This window comes from Notamacropus eugenii, chromosome 6, assembly GCF_028372415.1.
Source record: "Notamacropus eugenii isolate mMacEug1 chromosome 6, mMacEug1.pri_v2, whole genome shotgun sequence".
Taxonomy (NCBI): domain Eukaryota; kingdom Metazoa; phylum Chordata; class Mammalia; order Diprotodontia; family Macropodidae; genus Notamacropus; species Notamacropus eugenii.
Window position 1 is genome coordinate 347795081 of NC_092877.1, and position 20811 is coordinate 347815891.

Here is a 20811-nt window from a genome sequence, read left to right on the forward strand (position 1 = left end):
TATCCTAAAGTGCAAGTATCAGCCACAAGCAACCGTTTTTTTTTTTGCATAATTTTATTCAATAAACTGATGACTTAAGATATGCTTTGAACTACTTAAGTATATATTCCTTAGATGTTTCACAGAGTATCCAGTGAAAAGGAGGCTACTGGTCCAATCTCTACCTGAATATTAATATGCTCTAGATAGAGCATATCTGGGATCTAGTGATCCAGCCACACCCTGCAACACTATGACATAATGCATACTTTAATTAAGAAATCCATGTGTGTGCTGTTCCATTCACACAATTAGCAATTAATTGGCACAAGTATTAGAAATCAAGTTCTTAGTCTAACAGCTTCTACTCTTAATTATATCCATTTAGACTACTCTATAAAATTATTCTAACGTGATTCTTGCATTATAGATGACCTTCCATCATCTTTTCCAGCAAGTGAGTTATGGCTTGGCAGTGATGCAAAGTCCTATAGGGATTCACCACAAAGTTGCTGTCTCCATCACAAAAATTTGAATTTAACACAAGGATGTTAACACTATTAAGAGCACTACTGTGCTCCTCCTAATGGAGCCAAATCCATATGAAGGAAAACATCTAGGTAAGGCTGAGTTTTAAATAGTTTGCTAGAGGGCTCTGACTAGGTGTAGCAAGCATGAATGATAGAAAAAAAGGCTAAAAAGCAAATATTCTCAGTATTTGATCCTCTCAAAATTGGGAAACTGTAGTTGGAGCAGTTGGATCTGGGTGCTTCATGTGGGGGCTGGTTAATGTCACCTTGAAGGGAGGGACTTTATAGTCTTACAGGGGGTTAACACAAAACAAGTAACATTTATAACTTAAAAACTTCAGTAACAAAGATTAAAATTGTCATAGATTTAAAAAAGGCAATCAGAACGAAGCTCTCAATGTAAAGATTTATTTCAAGACCTGACTTTCCAAGAAAAGGGCTGATACTCAATAATGAATTTCTGTCTTGTTAGAATGAGTATTGGAATCAAACCCCCAAAACCATCAACACAAATCGTCATTTTTAAACCATCTGAGCAAAGAGAAGACGTCAAACACCGTCCAATTTCGGAGGCAGTTTACTTCTTAAGCAAAAAAAAAGAAAAGCAGCCCAGATGCCAGTCTTGAGCTGCACGGCCCCACGCCAGCAAGAAGAGTACCTTATCACATGGCGAACACAAGGGAGACCCGCACTCTCAGTCTTAAAGAACTGGACTGCAAGAGCTCAAACAGCCACCACCCAGCTACCCCGACACCTCCCACCCAAGGTCCCTGCCCACCACCGTTATCACACACAACCTCGCAATCTTCGGTCCCAAACCCAACATAATGTGCAAAGTTCCAGCCCAGTTGGCCGCATTCCTCAGGCCCTGCCCTCCAGTGCCAGGACCTCCAGGACCTCCGGGAGCCGGTGCCAGGCCGCCAGGACGTGATGCCCGGCTCTTCAGGGCCCGGTGCCAGGCCGCCAGGACGCGATGCCGGGATCTCCAGGGCCCGGTGCCAGGCCGCCAGGAGGCGATGCCGGGATCTCCAGGGCCCGGTGCCAGGGCCGCCAGGACGCGATGCCCGGATCTCCAGGGCCCGGTGCCAGGCCGCCAGGACGCGATGCCCGGCTCTCCAGGGCCCGGTGCCGGCGTCCTCACTCCGCCTCCTCGTCCGAGTCGAACTGCCGGTAGTACTCGGGAGGCGGGGCGCTGTAGTCGCTGGCACAGAACAGCGCGGCGCGGTTGTCGGCCAGGTAGCCCACGAAGTCCTGCAGGTGGGAGAGCAGCAGGGCCAGGCTGCGGTCGTCCAGGGGCGTGCAGGCCAGCATGGTGCCGATGCGCACGAAGAGGCGCAGCAGGTGCGGGGCGCCGTACAGGCCCGACAGCGGGGCGTAGGGGTGCGCGGCCAGCAGCTCCTCGTACTGCGGCCGCTCGTACTTGTACAGCAGCTGCGAGCCCAGCATCACGTTGAAGTACTCCTTGATGCCGGCCACCACCTCCATCATGGCAAAGGCCTGCTCCTGGGCCTCGGCCGGCTCTGGCTCCGGCTTCTGCGCCGAGCGCACCGCCTCGTAGTCCTCCAGGATGGCGTCCACAGTCTTGCGGGCCGGCAGGGCGCAGAGCTGCTTCTGCTGCGTCACCCGGTCCCACTCGTCCACGAGCCACGGCTTCAGCAGCTCCGGGATCTCCACCCTCACGTTGTCCGGGTCCCTGGGCGTCTCCGGGACTTCGGGGGCCTCCTCCGGGCGCACGCGCTTCCTGCGGGGGGCCCGGCTGGGCTGCGCGCCCTGGCCTGTGCCGGCGCCCTCCCCAGCGCCCAGGGCCTGGGATGCAGAGCCGGGGCGGCCTTCTCCCCGCTGCTGCAGGGCGGGGGCCCTCCTGGCGCGCATCCCCCCGTGCCCCTTCTTGGAGGGCGGCAGCTGCGCCTGGTGCATGGCCAGGAGCTCGCTCTGGCGCCGCAGGTTGGCCTCCGAGCACTCGAAGACGCGGCTGGCCGGCACCCACTCGTCCCAGTTCTTGTTCCAGCCCGTATAGTGGATCAGGTAGGTGAGGGAGCCGGCCTGGGCCTCGGCCGCCGTGCCGCAGGCCGCCTCGGCCACGCGCAGGCACTTGGCCTGGTACAGCAGCGAGCCGTGCAGGGACAGCACCTGGTCACCCACGCGGAAGCGCGGGGCGCCCGCCTCTGCCGCCTCCTTCACCTCCTCCTCTGCTGCCGCCTCCTTCGCCTGTCCCGGACTCTGGGGGGCCAAGGCCCCCGCCTCGAGCTGGGCCTCCCGGGACTTGGAGGGCGAGGTGCTGGGCTCTGGAGAAAACAGCCTCTCGGAGGTCCCCAGCGGGTAGACCCAGGAGGGCCCCGGCTGGGGCCTGGACTCATTCTCGAACTCATTCTCCGACGCCCCTTCCTCCTGGGGCTGGGGCTGGCCCCACGAGGGGCTAGCCTGGGGCTGTGGCGAGGCTGGACTCCAGGGGGAACCTGCCTGCAACTGGGACTGCATCTCGGAACTCCCCCCCTGGGCCTGGGCCTCTGGAGATGGGTCCTTGGGGCCACCGGCCTGGGGCTGGGTCTTTCGGGAGTCCCTGGGCCACATCGCTGAGCTCCGCCCACGGCAGCTTCAGTCACGGTCAGGTGGGGCAGGTCAGGACCGCCTCACTTCCCGGGTCTGGATCCAAACTGCTGCCACCGCCTTCGCTCCACTGGCCCTCCCGATGCCAAGGGGACGTCTGGATCTATCCGCAGGGAGGCACGAGGTGCGAGTGTGCGCGAGGCTCCCCCAACTGCCCCAAGGCTTATAGAGCCAAGGCAGACTTAGCTCCACCCCCTGCCCCCACGTGCACAGTCCTCTCAGCCAATGGCAAAGCAGCTGCGATGGCGCAGGCGCACACCAAGGCCTCTCCCCCAACCCTGTGGCTAAGGTTCTCTAAACTTTCTCTGATTCTGCCCTTCTTTGACCAGTGGCAAGAGGTGAAAAGTTCAATCGCGGGTAACGTGACCCCTACTCTGCCCCCAAATAACCCTGGAAGAGAAGAGAATCGTCCTCCCCGCTGCCGCGCAGGCGCAGGCCTCATTTCCAAAAGTCCTCGCCTGCTTTTTGGCTTTTTGGAGTCCCCTTCCCTTAGGGCCCACCTCAGATCACTAGTGTGAAAGGAGACCACGCCAGATGGCCCCGGATGTTAAGTTATTTCCTATTTATTCCATAAATGCCTTGTATTTACTGATCGAGTCAATAGAACATGGGGCCGTGGGTAGTGTTTTGGTCCTTGTGGTCAACTCAACAATGACTTATCAAGCATTGGGAATACAAAGGAAGGCCAAGACAGCAGTGACACAGTCCCTGCATGACACGTAGTAGGCGATTAATACATGCTGGTTAGCAAGATTCACCACGCAGATGCCAAGGGGTACGGCCAAAGTCTGCCTAGCAACGCTGACGCGGCAGCCGTACTGCGCCTCTCCCCAGTTGTGCGCAAGCGCAGCTGCACCAGTCCGCCACGCTGCCCTTCCCCCACCCCGTCTTAGGCCGGAGGTTACAGTGCGCCCCTGCCTGCTCGCACTGCGCAGGCGCCGTCCCTCCCCTTCAGACTTGTGATTTGTGAGCCAGGTCACTCGAGGTGAATTTTTCAAAGGAGGCGACTTTGTGGAGAGTTTTTCTGTTAGTCGTCCTTTTGTATTACACGGCATGCTGCCCCGCTCTTGGTGACCCCATGACCCTCATCCCCCTGTATCCATAATTATCCTTTTTGTGTGTTTTTAAAGGAAAAAGATGTTAGACCCTTGCTCCCTGGTTCCTATCCCTTAGCACGTTGGGGAAACTGAGGTTCAGAGACTTAAAGGGGAATGTCCTGGGGTCACGGCCAGCAGCCGGATTAGTGCAGCTGAAAGCTTGGATTGGACGTTGGGGAGATCCGAGCTCAAGTCTCTCCTCTGCCACTCTCCCTCCACGTGACCTTGAAAGACACGCCCTGGACATCTCGGGGACCCAGTCTCCCCGCTGTGAAAGGAGCAGGCTGCCCCGCACGTTCTCTGCAGACGCTTTTACCTGCGGATCTGGTCCTGCGGGTAGCACTGGAACTCGGGTCTCCTGGTTGCACACCCATTGCGCTTTTTAAATGCAGTTTTATTGCGAAATACAATTGCGGTATAATTGCAACAAAGTATCTTTCCAGGTGTGACCCTTAGTCCCCTCAGAATGCCTCTGTTCGTAAAAGGTGCACCAGCACACACCTGGGAAGATTTGAACCAATGGTGCAGAAAGAGAAGGATGAGGGTGGTGGACAAGATAGTAACTAAGCAGGGAGGTAGATAATGCCAGTCATGCTTCAGGAGGCATCACCTGGCATTCAGTAGCCTCCATGCCACCAGCTGCCTGCTCCCAGAGAAGCCAGCCTCAGGTGGACACTTCTTAGCCTGGTTTGCTGTTGCCCTGCAAATGATATGGCCATGGGGTAGCCAATGCTGCTTCAATTGTTAGAGAGACCACTTCGAATCTTGAGGAAGTGAGGGCAGGGAGGGGGAAAGAGTGGATTCACTGTAAATGTAGATTCCCTGTAAACACCAACACAGAGCTGAAACTATTAATTTTTGCACCTGGGACAGTACAACTATGAGAAGAGGAAGAAGGAGCAATTATGTCCTTATATCATCTTTTGAAAGCCTGGACAACAGCCACATTAGGCAGAAGCTGTTGCTGATGAGGTCACTGTTGGCAGGGTAAGTAAGGAATTGAGTCTGAGAGAGTGGAGTCAAAATGGTGATATAGAAGCAAGGACCTGCTAGAGCTCTCCCCCCAAACCCCTCAAAAAACCCTGTAAAAATAAAAACCTCTAAACAAGTTCTAGAGGAGCAGAGGCCCCAAAAGGACAGATTGAGCAAATTTCCATCCCAGGACAGTCTAGAAGATCAATAGGAAGGGTCTATTACATTGGGCTGAGAGTAGAGTGCAGTTGCGTGTAGGCTGCAGGGACAGAGCTGGAGTAGGCCTTAGGGGACCGAATCACTGGTGTCTGCTGCGTTTTTCAGACTTCCCAACCCACAAACACCAAAAACAGCTTCAAAGGTCAGTAGGATCTCTCAACTGGCTGAGAGGGAAGCATGGTCTGGTCTCAGGACAATGGCAGCCACTGGTGAAGCAAAGGCTGCTTCTGGAGCCCCTCACTTAACAATGAACTTAAAAATCAAGTAATTGGCTGGGAAATGAGCAAACAGGGAAAAAGAAACAGATTGCAGGTTTCTTACTTTCTCGATGAAGAGGTATTTTCTTATGTCACTGGTGACAAGGAAGATCAAAACATAGAACCAGAAAAAGACAACAAAGCTAAAGTTCCTGCATCCAAACAAATCATCCAAGAAATAAGAACTGGTCTCAGGACATGGAAGAGCTTAAAAAGAATTTTAAAAATCAAGTAAGAGAACTAGAGGAAAAACTGGGAAGAGAAATGAGAGTGATGCAAGAAAATCATGAAAAATGAGTCAGCCCCTTCCTAAAGAAAACTCCTCACAATGCCAAAGAAAATAACAGCTTTAAAATTAGACTAACCCAAATGGCAAAAGAGGTACAAAAAGTCAATGAGATGAATGTCTTAAAAAGCAGAATGGGCCAAATGCGAAAAGAGGTCCAAAAGCTCACTGAAGAAAATAATTTCTTAAAAATTGGAATGGAGCAAATGGAAACTAATGACTTTATGAAAAATCAAGAAATTATAAAAAAAACAAAAGAATGAAAAAATAGAAGATAACGTGAAATATCTAATTGGGAAAACAACTGGTCTAGAAGAGATCCAAGAGATCCAAGAGAGATAATTTAAAAGTTATTGGACTACCTGAAAGCCATGATGTAAAAAAAGAGCCTAGACATCATCTTTCCAGAAGTTATCAAGAAAACTTTTCCTGATATTCTAGAACCAGAGGGTGAAATAGAAATTAAAAGAATCCACCGATCACCTCTGGAAAGACATACTAAAAGGAAAATGCTTAGGAATATTATAACCAAATTCCAGAGTTCCCAGGTCAAGGAGAAAATATTGCAAGCAGCCAGAAAGAAACAATTCAAGTATTATGGAAACACCATCAGGATAGCACAAGATTTAGTAGCTTCTACACTGAGTTCAGGGGCTTGGAATATGATATTCCAGAGGTCAAAGGAGATAGGACTAAAACCAAGAATCTCCTACCTAGCACAATTAAGTGTAATACTTCAGGGAAAAAAAAAAATGGAATTTTAACGAAATAGAGGACTTCCGAGGATTCTTGTTGGAAAAACCAGTGCTGAATAGAAAGTTTGGCTTTCAAATACAAGAATCAAGAGAAACATGACAAGGTAAACAGGAAAGAGAAACCATAGGAGACTTATTAAATTTGAACATTCCTGCATGGAAAGATGATATTTGTAACTCTTGAGACCTTTCTGAGTATTAGGGTAGTTGGAGGGAATGTATGTATGTGTATATACATATATATGTATATATATACATACATGTAAAATATATGTGTATATGTATGTAGAGAGACACAGAGACAGAGGGCACAGGGTGAGTGGAATATGAAGAGATAATATTTAAAAGAAGAAAATTAAGTGTTAAGAGGAATGTGCCAGGAGAAAGACAAAGGGAGAGGTAGAAGCAAATCATCTCACATAAAAGAGGGAACAAAGAGCTTTTGCAATGGAGGGGAAGGAGAAGATGAGAGGGAATAAGTGAGCCCTCCTTTCATTGGATTTGGCTTCAGGAAGGAATAACATATGCAACTGGGTATGAAAGTTTATCTTACTCTACAGGAAAGCAAGGGGGAAGGGGATAAATAGTAGGGCCAGAAGATTGGGGAAAGGGGTAATCAGAACCAAACACTTTGGTAGAGGGACAGATCAAAGGAGAAAATAGAATAAATGGAGGGCAGGACAGAATAGAAGGAAATATATTTAGTCTTTCACAACATGATTGTTAGGAAAGTGTTTTTATCACACATGTATAACCTATATTGAAATGCTTGCCTTCATAATGAGGATGGATGGGGGCAGGGTAGGGGAGAGAATGTGGAACTCAAAGCTTTAAAAATGAATGTTAAAAATTGTTTTTACATGCAACTGGGAAATAAGATATATAAGCAATGGTGTACAGAAATCTATCTTGCCCTACAGGAAAATAAACTGGAAGAGGATAAGGTGGGGGGAGATGATAGAAGGGAGGGCAAATTGGAAGAAAGGGTAGTCAAAATGCATTGCTGTCCTGGGATGGGGGGAGGGAGGAGACGGAGAAAATTTGAAATTCAGAATTTTGTGGAAATGAGTGTTAAGAACAGAAAAGAAGTAAATGTGTGAGAGGAGTTGCTCATTTTGGAAGGAATTAGGATAATTGTATCTTTTTTTTTTTTTTTTATATGCTACCTATATACATTGCTGGTAAATGTTTAGCAACCAGCTTGGGGATGGGAGTCGGAGTATATGTAGGACACACTTTTCAAGTTTAATATGCATTACAGTATTAACATTTCCTTCATCATTTTCTTAAACGTAGACCATCAACAAAATAATAAATCAGCCCTTGATTTGTAATATTTGCTGATTTCTATGGTGTAAATGCTCACACTGAAAATTTAACAATTGGCTCTCAAGGTCTGTTGGAACTGACTCTAGCACCACTTTGCCTATGTACTGACTTCTATTGTTTCTTCACTACAAAAGATTGCATTTGCCTTCATCACCTATTAAACTGAGTATCCTGTACAAAGCCCTAGTCATCCTACCCTAGTTACAGCTTTTCAACCAGTGCCTCTGCTGTTCCTTTCCTTCGATTTCTGGAAGGAATTGAGGCTAAAATGATGTGGGGGAAAGGAACAAGGACTGGAAAGATTATTTCAGCTCTTCTGGTAGGAAGCTTCCTCTATCTGTGCAATTTACCTGAAACTGAGTCTTAGTTGCAGCACTGAGACAGTGGTTTGGTCTAGGTCACACAGCCAGTCTATGTCAGGGCTGGGACCAGAACCCAGTTCTTCCTGACTTAGAGAGCCACATTATGTCTCAGAACTAAAAATGATCAGTAATACATAGATAGCACAAAAGTTGGGTGAAAAATATATGTTAGATCATGGATCTAAACAACATTGTCTTTTGCCTTAATTACTCAGAGCATTTTGACTCTTTCTCCTCATCCCCCCCCCCCCAAAAAAAAGTTAAAAAATCATTGGTTTGCTTATTAAAAGACTGTCTCTGGGTTGTTGGTTAAAGTCATTTTTCCTTTTTGCCATTATGACATCTTAAAACATTCCAGTTAAAAACAATAACCTATAGGCATTTTTGGCTGTCAGATTTTTAAAATCCTTTCTGACATATCTGACCTCCCAAAACCCACACAAGAAATATAAATCATAAGTGGAGTCAATAGACTCCTTGAGTTGTACTGTGGAGTCCCTGTTGGCTATTAGAATTCTTTTGGTTTCTTAAAATTCTATACTGTTCTCCTTTCCACCAGGGTCTCCCAAATTATAGTAATCAGAGTTCATTGCCAATCTTCTGATCTTTTCCAAAGAATGTCTGAAAAACCATTGACATGCATTGCTATAAGCTACTTTGGGACTCATGGTGGTACTGGAGAAACAGAGAACTAGTTAGACCATTCTTCTGGGGCTTTTATAAATCTCAGTTCTGCTGCAAGCACTAGAGTGAAATGGTGATGTGGGAGATAGGACAAGAAGCTTACTTTTAACAGTCCTTCCCTGTTTCCCATCCCCCCTATCATCTCCATTAACAGATATTATAACCCCTCTCCTTTTCCCAAGAATCAGGCCAGTTTTGCTCTTTCATCCTTCTTCGCTTACTATTTTCCAACCAGCCAAATACAAACTCAAAAGGCTTTAAATTCCAGCTATTGATCCAAGGGCCACTAATGTGCAAAACTGGATTTTAAACAATTTGCCCCCTTTCATTCAGCATTTTATTGTTTATTATTTGCTAGGCACAGAAGAACCCTTAATCTTTTCAAACCATGGGAATACAGGGGATAAAATCAAACCTTTCATTTTGTTAATTATCCATATCTCATGTATATCAGGATCCTGTTTCCATGAGGAGATCTTTACAATGTCATTATTGACAGTGAAAATTAGATTGCCATTTCCTTTAAGACCAGGGATTTTCTGAGAATAATGCTGATATGAGGTTAGAATGGCAAAATAATGCAAAAGCTTGCACTTAGGGAATCATGAGGTTATGAGATTAAGGTTGTGCAACAGAAAAGGAACAAGGCCAGTGTCTCTTGTTTGTTTATGTCATACTGGTGCTTTGCTTTAAATATCCTCACCTAAATCTGCTTTGACTTGTCCTTTGCAAAAGACTGGAAGGCCCACCTGATTCCATCCCAAAGAACCTACATCTTCAGGGCACTTTCTTTAAGGCTTTGATTTAATATCTTTTTGATTATTAAGCACAAGAGTTTTACCAACTGTGTAACCTGATTTCACACTCCTTCAGCCCCAGCCATTTTTCATAGAGCTAAAACTATTTATTCTTACTGCTCGTACTCCCAAGCTATCGTGGACTTGGGAGTTACTCATTTCAGGTGGAAAACCAATATTTTATGGGTGGCATATTGAAGGAAATAGAGGGGAATTAAAGACTCATTCTGAAAAATCAATGGAATTTGGGAAAACTAGGAGGTGTAGAAGTGTTTGAAGTTTCCTGGAAATTTCCCGTGATCCCACAATTTCAGAGCTAGAGAGGAAACTCAGAGGTTATCCAACCCAACCTACACTTGGACACTATAGGATCCCTTACGTGTGGCTGTTCTTGAAGACTTCCAGCGACCATTAAGTTTTTCTTTATACTGGCAACCACTGCAACTTTTATTTATTAATCCTTGTTTTGCCCTCTAGAACCAAGAAGAGTAAATATAATTGTCATCACCTATGATACCCCTTAAAATATTTGAAGGCAGCCATCAAAGCCCCCTCCTCTGCAGGCCAAACGTCTCAAATTCCTTCCAATGCTCTTCTGAGGCTGGTCAGAAACTGGTTGACATGTAATTACAAATTCCTATCTGCTTACAGTATAACTAATCATTTCTTATACTAGTGCAGAACATTAAATTGGTCAACATGCTTTCACAAATATCAGATTTGATCTTCACAGACTCTGATCATTCATATCACATCAGTATCCTGATTTAATTTAGGGAAGCACACTGAAGCAGAGAGTGATTGAATGACATAACCAGTGAGGAGCAGTCAGTGCTAGGTCCTTGAAAGTAGAGGCTTTTTCATTTTTGACTTTATTTCCTCACTCCTAGCACAGTGCCTTGTTAGGTGATAATAAATATCTATTGCATGAAATTCTGACTTCTGGTCCAGTGTTCTTTCCCTTTTGCTGCATTATCTGCTGCCACTTTTTGAAAGGAGAACAAGCATATGTAAGTAGCATCAATAGGTAAACTGCAACTCTCAATGTCAACTTCTGAAATTGTTTAAATGCTACAGATCATAGAAGTGCCATAGAACCTGCTTAGACATGGTCCCTTGGGAACTACCAAACGCAAGATAAATAGGAATGTCTCAACTCAGAAACAATCCTTACTCAGTGGTTGAGGGGATGATGTACTTGGAATGATCAGGAAAGAAACTAATTGAGGCAATTATTCAGTAAATTATCAGAATATAAAATAAATCATAAAAACCGTCAGCATTTTTAGGTAGCAATTTAAAAAAAAAAAACAAATGAAAGAGAATTACATTAGAAAACTGTAAAGTGCCTGAAATACCTAGGTGTCAATCTTCTATGATATATTCAGTATTTATATAAATAGAATTATGAAGCACTCTATATAGAAATAAATGAAGACGAATAATTGAAAGATTATTTATTGCTCATTGTTGGGCCATTCTATACCATTGTAATAAAAATGATATTACCAAAATTAATTTACAGATTTGGTACTATAGCAATCAAACTATCAAAGGGTTATTTATAGAGCTAAATAAATAGCAAAATTCCTTTGAAGAGACAAAAGGGAAAACGTGAAAAAAAAAGTAGAAATAAAGGAGGAATGGCACTCCCACACCTCAAAATATGTTATAAATCAGTAATTATGTAATAAATCTGTTTTTTAATGGAAAATTATAGGTCCCTGGAAATGATTAGATAAGCCCAAGCACACAAATGACTTGGGAAGTACCCTGTTTGTTTTTTGGGTTTTTTTTTCACAAGAGCTGATGAGAAAACCTGAAAACAATTTGGTTTCAAATGGATAAACAACCTAAAGATAAAAAAAGCACATCATTAAAAAGAGAGAGAAATTGAAGGAAGAACCTGTCACAAATATGAACAAGGAGAAAATTAATAACCAAGAGATAGAAAGTACAAAAATAATTTTAATTATATGAAATAAACTTTCAATCACCTGAAATTTTCTTAGAAAGTTTTTTTACATGCATGAACAAAATCTCTGAAGCCAGAAGAGAAGAGAAGTTTTCAATTGGGAAAAAAATATTCCCTCAAATATCTCTGATAAGGAACTGATATAGTCCTGATACATCCAGGAGATATAGGAAATTAACACAAATATACAAAATCAAGATCTATTCCCAAAAGGACAGGTACAAATAGTTCTGAAAAAGAATTTAAAATTATCAGTAATCATCAGAAAGATTGTTCTACATCACTAATAATAACAAAAATGCTATTAGGTAAACACCTTCTATGCAATAAACTGATGACAAAACAATGTTATATGAAAATATTGTGACCTAAAAACGAACATAAGAAACTCAAAAAAAACCGTGAGATTCTTATGAGTTAATGTAAAATGACGTAAGCAAAACTAAGAAAACAAAATTCACAATGACAACAAAAGTCAATGGGAAGGGCAACAAAGGGAAACTAAACACTGGAAAGTTGCATGTACCTAAAAATGTATTGTGAAAGCAGAAATCATCAAAAAAAAAAAAAGTTTTTTTAAAAAGGAAAGAAAAAAAAACACCACTCCACACTCCTATATGAATGCTCCAAGTCCTTCGTGCAACATGTCCATCTATCCCATACCCACTAACTGTGGAACCCAGGTTCTGTCCTGTGCTCTCATCTTTCTTCTCTCTATATGCTCTCATTTTGTCATTTCATCAGCTCCTAAGTATTCAGTTATCATCTCTATTCAGCCTTTCCCTGGGTCTCCATATCCATGCGTAGTTTATCCTGTGAGAGCCTTTCATCTTCAAATACTGGACATTTCAAACTGGTCATCTCGAGACCAAAGTCAACAGATCCAAAACAGAATTCACAGTTCTCCCAAACCCAAGCCTCTTTCAAATTTCTCTAGTAGTGTCAAGATCTCCATCATCCTTCTAGCTGCCCAGGTTCACAATCTCAATCATCCTCTCTTCCACACCCCATCTAATCTGTTGTGAAATCTTGTAGTCATTTTCTCTTACAACATATTTTGCTTATATCTTCTTCCCTGTATTCACACAGTCACTGCTTTAGTTCAGATTTTCCTCATTTTTTTTCAGGACTATTACAATAGCTTTCTAATTGCACTCTCTACCTTAAGCCCTGCTACTAGTGCTAACCCTCTAAGGCTAACTTCAATCTATTCTGTATTTACATTTATCTGGTTATTTACATGTTGTATTCCCCATTTTAGAGTGAGCTCCTTGAGGGATGGGACCATTTTTGTTTTTGGTTTTTATACCCAGAATTTAGCTCAGTGCCTGGCACGTAGCACTTAGATGCTTGATTCATAGTACATTCAATTGTTGCATGTAATGTAGAATGGATGCTTGTTTAACACATAGAAATTCCCTTCCAACTCGGAGAGTCTATGGTTTTGTGATCTGATAAGATTTGACTTCAGCACAACAGAGCCTTCAGCTGGGATTTTTATTTTTACTATGCGCATATAATAATTGCATTTTCCTTGTCCCATGACAGGTCCCCTCTGGGTACACTTGGTTGTGGCTATGCTAACGATCTACCTGAGATCTTTAGGCACTGTGAACACTAAGGGGATTTGACTGCGATACATCTGTGTCATGAGGGGAGCAGAATTTGTGTTCTTGACAGCACCCTCACAACCTTCCTTTCTTCTTTAGGACTTGACTGGGACACTGACAAATAACAAGTGTAGAATACTCTACTTGTTCTTTGCAGCCAGGGGAGACCTGGATTTGAATTCCAGAATGACATGTACTAGTTGTTTGAATTTGGATGTCATTGCACCCCTCTGAGTTTTAGCTCCCTGTCTATAGAATGAAGATAATTATATCTGAATTGCATACTCCACAAAATTGTTATTTGGAAAATGCTTTGTAAACATTATAGAAATGTGAGTTATTATTTATAGTTTACCATATATTCCCTCCCAGGTAGTATATTTGTATGTAATAGGGCCAATGTTAAAAACAAATCATTAGTATTTTTGATAGGTGGTTACTCAAATGAATTCAGAGATCACAATTTTTGTAAATAAATTTTTACCTAAATAATTTCTTGGTTGAGTACATAAAATATGTGAGAAGGCAGGGAAGGCACTGAAGCAAAGACATTTTAATATGAACCTGTCAGCTTGCCACCTTCATGGGGGCTTATTTATCATAGTGTTTATCAAAATGGCACTCTTTTATATCGCCTCTTCACAAAGAAGATGTCTGTCTATCACTGTCAGTTTTCTAAAGGGATTATCCATCATTTTTTGCAGAAAATCAAATCTTTCATTCTATAGGCTCCAAATGTGTCGAGCTCAGTTGAGACAAGCCTGTTCCATGAAGAGGAATTTAAGGATTTAGGATATTGTATTTCACAGCAAGAACTTATGACTAAAACTTTGTTCAGTAGGTTTTTTGTTTTATTTGATTTTTTGGCTATGAGAAAATGATTTGTGTGACAGTCTATCATTTTTAGACCTCAACTCTGAAAGGATTTATTAACATATTTTGGTTGATACCAATTGGTACAGGAAGGAGGAACTGAGTCTTTCAGGCAAGTGGGAATGAGAAGAAACCAACACAGCCCAGTCAGTAAGTAGCTGGAGCCTGAAGACATCACCATATGGCAAGTGAATGAGCCATGGAAAACAGACAACTTCCTTCCTGTCACTGAGAACATTCCATCTGGTATGAGGTTGATGGGTGTTAGTAGGTCAATATGGGGGCAATGTTGAATTATCTCTGTCTATCTTGTCTGAATTTTTATTATTGCTGTTTAGTAGTAGTAGATGTCCATCAACTTCCAGATAATCTTTTTTTTAGAAATGCATTGAAATTCTCTACAATTAATAGGACAGTCAGTACCTCCTCACTCTAAAACAGGATTTAATATGTAAATTTGAAAAGTAGAAATTAATATTCTTAAGACATTCACATTACCAACAGTTAAATTTTGGCCTATGATTTCAGTACCTCAGGTGGTAATTATAATTTTGGAGATATCTTTACATAAATATTTGGGAAAGAATTATGATTTTTTTACTTCAGAATACCCAAATTATTCAAAGTACAATTGTTGAAAAAAGATGAAGCTTGCTGCTGTCAATTTGATGTTTTTAAAATTATCATCTTTGGAGTATAGTCAATGACTCAGTAAGGTCACAGAAACCAGATGGAGATTTTCTTGACTGCATGGTGGAGTGGAATCCTGGAAGTAGACCAAAAAAAAATAGATATTAGAAAAGAAATAGTGCAGGAAAGAATATGAGTATTAAACACACACATATATACATACACACATGCATGTATGCATATATATGTGTGTGTGTATATATATAAATACTTTATATTCGTGTATATGATAATTAGGGTGTAGCATTTGCTCTGAGTTGGTCCGGTGAAGATTTGGGTTGCCAGTTAAGCATTTCTCCCACTTCATTATGTCTACAACTTGGATCACTGCCACCACATCAAAAATAGTGTCGTTATTGTCGTTGTCTGTCCCTGGTTCCAGAAGAGGACCAAAAGCCATCATGAGCACAATGTTCTGACTTGTTTGTGAATTCCATTTAATCAAGTGGGGCATGAACCAACACTTGTTTTCATCCAGATATGAAAGACTGAATCAAAGGATAAAACACTACTTGTTTTCAGCAGGATAGGATGCACTCTTCCCTACTACACCCTGGAAAGTAGATTTGAAAGAACACATGGCATTCCAACTAATGAACTACATAAAATGTATTGAGGAAAGAGACTTGATTTTGGACTGAGCAGGTAGGTAGGAGCTGCCCCTGCAAATCATTCTGAACCATTGTATCCAGGTTCATCACATCTCCAGGGAGAATGGGGAGATGGCCAGGCCTCAGCTCAGATTAAAGAGGATGTACCTCTAGCCAGAATGATGGCCCCTGATAATGGGTTCATGGACTCCAGAAGGATGGCTGACCCTATATCTACCCTGCTTCTGGTGATTGTCTCCTTGTTTCTTTTTGGCTTTTTGTCTGTTCACTTTGTTTGTTAGATTTGTTTTCTGTAGGCTTAATACTCTCCACCTGCGGATGCCTGATCACTTAAGCCAGATGTCACCCCCTATCCTTGACTGTGCTGTGTCATCTCTGGATCTGAAGTCGACCAAACTCTGGATTCCAGTTAGAGAACTCATCTCTCAAATGCGACCTGTTGGGGCAGGGACAGCTTTCCCCCGTTCTCAGACTACCTTATATTATTCATTTGTATACATGATGAGTGTATTCTCTTTATTGGTCTCTGTCCGTACTCCATGAACCAAGCACCCACATATCTTAGCAGACACTATGAGGCCTGATAGAATATGCCCAACTTTAGTCTTACAATCTAATGAGATCAAAGGGCTTAGTGACCTTTGAATAAGATACTCGAAATTATATGTTCTAATGTCCTTTTTTTACACAGGAGGGAATTGAAGCCCAGAATCAATTTAAGTGACTTGACCAAGGTAAGGTCACTCAGCCAGACAATAAGCATTTATTAAGTGATTACTGTGTGCCATTCAATGTGCTGTTCTAAGCACTGTGGGTACAAAGAGATGCAAAAACATAGTTCTTGCCTTCAATGAACCCACATTTTAATATGAGAGATAACGGAAATAATTGTACATATAAGATATATGCATATATATACTCTACATACATATGTGTATATACATAGACACACATTTGTAGACATACATACATATAGTGTAAATGGAAAGACAACTTAGAAGGAAGGCAGCAGCATTGTATGTATGGGGGCAGCATTTGGGGGGGACGTGTGTGTGGGTGAGTGACCACCAAAGGTCATTCAGATAGTGTGTAGCAGAGTAGGCATTAGAATTCTGCCTTCTGACTCCAATTCATCACTGCCTCCCCAGAGCTGTGCTAGCAAATTGCATAGATGTTATTGAGAGAGAGAAAAATACAGAAAGTGGTCAGTATGCTCAAAACCTGAAGTGATGGCAAAATTAGCCTCCAAAGTTAACAAAACGACAACAAAACTTTATATTGACTGGAGAATAATCTTGGCTGAATTGCTAAAATTTTAAGAGTTTACCACCCTGGAAGAAAAGTAGTTAGGTCAGATGTGACGTGATCACACTTATGTTATCCAACTACAGGTTTATATTCAGCATTTTCACTTTGTAGCTTTTACTACAATACAACTATTAATCTTACTTGGGAATTGTATTTTTTTTCCTTAAAATTCATAAATTTAGGGCCTTTGCTTGAAAACCAGTGTGGCATAATAGTTAGGATGTTGATTTTAGAGCTAACCAGACCTGGCTGGATTCAAGACTCAGTTTTGATACACACTGGCTTCGTTTATAGAGTGAGTGCTGACCATCATCGATAGTTTCCTTACGTTAATGACTTGACAGCACCTTATTCATTCTAAGCCCAATTTTTGTCCTAGTTAAACATATGTACAATTTTAGAGCAAAACTGGGCTTCATAAAATCACAAAACTTTACTGGGAAGTATCATCATTTAGAACTAGGACTAGGAATAGGCAAGAAATCAGCCTACAAGATGGTGTGGCAATGGGAACTCTTCATTACTGCTTATTTAAAAAAAGAACAAATGAATCTGTTTTAAATGTCAGAAAATTTTTCTATGGGATTTAACTATTTGTTCAAGTCATAGCTCCCAAGAGCCATGAACACAGGGAGGTTATAATTTTCCAGTCTTGTCACAATGTCAAATCATGTCGTCAACAAGTATTCAATTTACTCATTTGTTTGTGTCATGTCTGATTCTTCCTGACCCCCTTTGGGAATTTCTTGGCAAAGATACTGTGTCCTTCTCCAGCTCATTTCACAGATGAGAAAACTGAAGCAATCAATGTTAAGCGACTTGCCCAGGGTCATACAGCTAGTGAGTGTCTGAGGTTGGATCTGAACTCACTAAGAAGAGTGTTCCTGACTTCCAACTTGGCGGGCTATATACTGCACCACCTAGCTGCCCTTAAGCATTTATTAGGCACCTATTATGTACCAGGTACTGCTCTAAGCCGGGGATAGAAAGAAAGGCAAACATAGACCCTGTCCTCAAGGAGCTCCCATTTTAAATTAAATAATCCTCTATGGATATCAAGCAGTTCTCTTCCAATAAAGCTAAATTGTTGATAGGTAGTGAAGTTATTATTATCATCCTCATTAAAAAATGTCTTTAGGGAGGTTGGGAGTTTCTGAATGTGACATTAATGTGTATGTGTGTGTGTGTGTGTGTGTGTGTGTGTGTGTGTGTAAGGTTTACAAATTACTTTCTTCTTAACTCCACATGATGGGTAATGAATCAGATAGCGTTTACCCTACTATCCCCATTCTACAGAGGAGAAAACTGAGGCTTAGAATGAATGGTTACTTGACTTGCCACAGTTAAATGAGACCATCAGGACCAGGACTCAAATGTAGATCTTCTTATTCCAGCTCTACGCACCTCACTACAGTGCACTTCATAGTGTTGAGGCAAATTAGTTGAAGTACTCAGTAGTGTGTTTAGTAATAAGATCTATTAGAAACACCACTTTATTAGGACACATCCAAATAGCTGTTTGGAAATAACTTCCCAGCAGACATTTCTCTGGGACTGAGAGTCCCAATTTGATACAAGTGGTGTGAGTCTTATATATGCTTGTGAAAAGTTTAATGGAAAGTTGGCCTTATAATGCAGGGTTTGATATTAAAGATGTAACTTAGGAAGACTATTTACGAAAGATATATTTTATGATGTTAAATCATAATAGTTTCATATAGCTTCAAAGATATAGATATTATAAATTATAAAGATTTGAACAATACAAGTTTTATGACAAGTTAATTTTTATCTTGTCACATACAAAATTATTATGTTTTCATATCTTGTAGAGTGTATGCACGTAAGGCATCTGGTTTTAATCAACAGTTTCTAAGATGGTTTTAAACAACCAGCACTTCAAATGTAGAAGGCCTAGTAAACTTTGGTAAAGCCTTGTATATTTCTTGATCTCAATTTGGTATAATTTGAGGTCCTAATATTTTCCCTCTATAATAGAGAAGGTGTATTAATAAAAGTGTACAGTTCTATAGTACTTTCTTGTATAACAAATACTTTAATTAATCTCAACACTCTTGTGTGTGTCTGAAGTGAGATTTGCACTGAAGTCCTCCTGACTCCTGCACTGGTGCTCTATCCGCTGCACCACCTAGCTGACACTCTTGTGAGGTAGATAGTGAACATCCCTGTTTTGCAGATGACTTACAGTGGTTAAGACACTTGATAATGGTCACACAGTCACTCAGTAGGGAAGCCTTGTTCTAAGGATTTTTTTGACTTCGTGATCTGAGCCATAATTGAAGCCAGTCCTCACAAAACTAAATCCAACATGCTCACCTAGTTCTTCCAGGATACTATGCTATCTCATTCGACAGATCTTTTTCACTAAATGAGAATTACTTGTTACAAAAACTAAAATTGTCAAAATTTTATCAGTTTTCTCAGAGCAATTATTGTAATATTCAGTAAAGAATTATTAGTCCTCAGTAACAATTATCAGAAATTCCTTGCCAGACTATAACTATGAGTGGTATTTCATGTCACTGCCAGAAACTGGCTTGTTGCCTCTGTTAACCTTACTAGGAGTTTAACAATCACAGCCATACAGAAAGTACCTGGGAAAATATAAGGGAGGTTGCACAGCATTTGGAAAATAAAGTAATTAATGTGTAATATTTGCTTTCTAAAAAAGATGAAATGTTTTTCCACTGTCATATTTAAAGATGGTGGTCATGATCTCTATAATTAAATTAAATTAATATTAAAGGAGAATTTGCAACCAGAGTCCATTTTGTGCTGAAAAATTACTGTAAATGCTTATAATAACGTAAGTTCAGATGGAAGTGCATTTCCTGCATGCAAAAGCACAAAGGAAAGGTTCAATTTAACAGATGTAACAAAAGCCTGCTCCTAAGGCTTTTCCCTTGGCATTTAAGTTGCTCCATTATTTGACCCTAAGAGACATCTCCAGTCTTGGTTCATCTGATACTTCTCCATGTCCTTCATTGTTAACACTGAGAAATGGGTTGTAAGCAAGGGGCCCCTTTTCACCTGTCCTGAACCAGCCAAGATGCGGTATTTACAGAAGGCCAGTGCTGATCTAATTGTGGTATCCACTGTGTGGTTGAAGTGCGGGAAGAAGCCAGGTTGGAAACAGCAGAATGCACAGGGGTAGCCAGAGGGAGCCTGGCAGCAGACAGTGGGGATGGGCCTCCTTTATGCTTCTGTGTGCCCTGGGCTGCTGAGCCCCTGGGAAAGGCAGTTGGAAACTGGTGAGAGAGCAGATCCTGGACCTAGTGCAGGCACACAACTGTGTGGGATGGCTCAGATCCCTACTTAAATTAATTACTCAGAGGCCTCTCAAAGTGATGACAGAAAGATTTATTCGATTCTGGAGAAGCCGGGCAATTTCTGTACCAGTTCACCTGGAGCAGGAAAAGCCCAAGACAAAGGAGAAGCAGTGATATTTATAGACCCTAACGCAAGACCCACCTCCCTCCACTGACCATTATTCTCATTGGCTGAGAATATGATCTTATATTCTAGACGCAAAATCGAATCAATCCCTTTTGAAATGAAGACATTGAAGAATTATGTAAGTTTCATCCACTCATTGAGACCCTAATGTACTACACAGTTTTATATCCTTATATGGAATTATTCCACTCTAAAAATACTGTAACCTTGAGCCTCTCCGTCTTACCTCACCCCTGGGAGAAGAATTACAGTCTGAGAAGTCTTCACTAAACCTATCCCACTCAGCATCGTCCCATCAGTGGGCTAAACCCAGGATCCTTATGAGAGCACACACGGAAGGCAGCTCGGTGGCGCCACAGTGCATGAAGCGCTTAGCTTCAGGAGGACTCGCCT

General features: G+C 42.1%; 1 pseudogene; it reads right to left on the reverse strand.

Annotated features, from left to right (window-relative positions):
* Window positions 1-1559: 1559 nt before the first annotated feature.
* On the reverse strand, window positions 1560-3281 carry LOC140510111 (mortality factor 4-like protein 1 pseudogene; annotated as a pseudogene).
* Between the last annotated feature and the right edge of the window lie 17530 nt (window positions 3282-20811).